The sequence below is a fragment of the Plecotus auritus genome (assembly GCF_963455305.1).
Source record: "Plecotus auritus genome assembly, chromosome: 3".
NCBI classification, from domain to species: Eukaryota; Metazoa; Chordata; class Mammalia; order Chiroptera; family Vespertilionidae; genus Plecotus; species Plecotus auritus.
Window position 1 is genome coordinate 95,220,975 of NC_137772.1, and position 3,093 is coordinate 95,224,067.

Genomic DNA, 3,093 nt, shown 5'->3' on the forward strand with positions numbered 1-3,093 from the left:
AAATGCCTCAAACTCAAATTGGCAATAACCATACTTTCAACTAATATAATAACCTCACCTACAGACTCAATCTGCACAAGATACCAAGTTGCCAATGCCTTCCTTGTTTGCCAGGAGGTAGGCAGGGAAGGCCTACTTAGATCAGTGCCACCAAGGGTGGGCCGTGATTCTCCCAATTGCAGTGGTCAGGATTTGGAACCAGCCAGGGTGTTTTGGTGAGATGGTGTGCAAAGTGCACCCTGAAAAAATGCAAGCCCATTTCTTTCCTGGAAATATGTCAGGAAATATTTACTGCAGCCCTTCAGGAATTTGAGCCCTTGTTGGTTATAAACAGAACCCTACTGAGGCCTCCACACTCAGGAGTTTACATAAGATTAAGGGAGCAATTGATAGAGGAGATTCTTATTTGGAAATAATTACCATTTGGTCCCACTGAACAGAGGAGGTCAGAAAAGTCTAAGCAAACACGGTAACAGGTGTTTCTGACTATTGAGAAACCCGGACCCAAAAAACAAACTCTCAGAGACCAAACCTGTGTTTTTTGGCTTGGTGCCTGCATTTGGAACAGGATATTGCCTTTACACCACTATGTTGAGGTTAATCTTATGCAGAAATTTTAAAATATACATTTGCAGTAGATATTTTAAAAAATGAGTGACACAGTCACAACTGAAATTCTCGTTGCTTCAATGCCCTTTAATATACTTAAATATTTTATATACATTTTCAATAGGTAATACATATTCATGGTACTAAATTAAAAGGCATAGAAGGGTATACAATATAAAGTAACTCTCTCTCTTTACCCCTGTCTCATAGTCAACCAGCTTTCTTCCTAGTAGGCAATCTCTATTACTAGTTATTTATGGATATTTCCAGACACATTAAATATGTCTGTGTGTATGCATGTTGCCTGTGTGTATATGTATACATACGTATGTATATATTTACATAAATTTTTTCACAGTTGGTACTAGATTATTTGTACTTGTCTGTGCCATGCCTTTTTTTCCCACAAAACAATACAGCTTAAATAGCCTCCCCTATTATTACATAAAATATTTCCTTATTAGTTTTTATTGTATAGTATTTCATTATATAATGTTCCATAATTTACTGTATTGATAAACACTTAAGCAGTTTCCAAATTTTTACATTTATAAACAATATCTCAATAAATCATTGGTACATAAATAATGTCTCACATTTGCAAGTATATTTGTAGAAAAAAATTCCTGGAATTGGAATTGCTAGGTCAAAGGTATATACATTGATCATTTTGACAGATATTGCCAAATTTTCCTCCACAGATGTTGTACCAATTTATACTCTTACCATCAAAATATGATATGACTGACTCATGGACCCAGCATGTTATAAAATGTATTGATCTTTGCAAATCTGAGAAGAAATTATATTTCCTTATAGTTTAACTTTAAATTTGCTAACATTAATGAGTTTTAGGGGCGATCAGGCAGACAGAGTGGTTAAGAGCCAGCGGTCCCAGATTGCGAGAGGGTGCAGACTGGGCTGAGGGACATCCCCACTTTGTGCATGAATTTCATGCACCGGGCCTCTAGTATACGTATAAAACACACACCAGAGTTCTTAGTTCAAAATATAGAAATATCTCACTTATAACATTTAATATTGATTACTTATTAAAATAATATTTTGGATATGTCAAACTAAGTGAAATATGTTATTAAAATTAATTTTACCCAATTCTATTTACTCTTTTTTATTTTTTTATTGTTTAAAGTATTGCATATAGTATTACATATGTCTCCTTTTTTCCCCATTGACCACCCTCACCCCCCAGCACATGTCCCCACCCCCCTAGAGTCTGCGTCCACTGGTTATGCTTATATACATGCTTCTATGTCTCTGGATCTATTTTTGTTCATCAGTTTATGTTGTTCATTATATTCCACAAATGAGTGAGATCATGGGATATTTTTCTTTTTCTGACTGGCTTATTTCACTTAGCATAATGCTCTCCAAGCCCATCCATGATGTTACAAATGGCAAAAGTTCTTACTTTTTTTACAGCAGTGTAGTATTCCATTGTGTAGATGTACCACAGTTTTCTAAACCACTCATCTGCTGATCGGAACTTACATAATTTCCAAATTGTGGCTATTGTAAATTGTGCTGCTATGAACATAGAGGTGCATATGTCCTTTCTGATTGGTGTTTCTGGTTTCTTGGGATATATCCCTAGAAGTGGGATTACTGGGTCAAATGGGAGTTCCATTTTTAATTTTTGAGGAACTCCATACTGTTTTCCATCTGTCTGTATTCCCACCAGCAGTGCACTTAAAGATAAGATGGAAAATCATAAAAATCCTAGGAGAATCCATAGGCAGCAAAATATCAGACATATGTCATAGTAATAATCTGTACTGATACAGCTCCTAAGACAATGGAAACTAAGAAGAAAATAAACAAATGGGACTACATCAAAATAAAAAGCTTCTACACAGCAAAAGAAACCATCAATAAAACAATAAGAGAGCCCACTTCATGGGAGAACATATTTGCTAATGTTTTCTCTGATAAGGGTTTAATCTCCAAAATTTACTATAGGGAACTCATACATCTTAACAAAAGGAAAAGAAACAATCCAATAAAAAAATGGGCAAAGGACTTAAATAGATACTTTTTGAAAGAGGACATACAGAAGGCCATGAAACATGTGAAAACATACTCAAAGTCACTTATCATCTGAGAGATGCAAATCAAAACCACAATGAGATACCATCTCACACCTGTCAGAATGGCTATCATCAACAAATCTACAAATGACAAGTGCTGGCGAGGATGTGGAGAAAAAGGAACCCTCTATTTACTCTTTAATATAATTACTAGAAAGGTTAGAATTACAAATGTTTCCTGCATCATATTTCTATTGGACAGTGCTAGTTTATATCATTAGTTGACATTTTTCACTCAGTTATATTTTTATTGTCAGATTCATCAGTCTTTCTTTTTTTATAGCTTATGACTTTTGTGTTATACTTAGAAAGGTCTTCTCCACTATGTTAGTTTATAATTTTCTCATGGAGTATCCTAGTATTTTAATATTTTCAT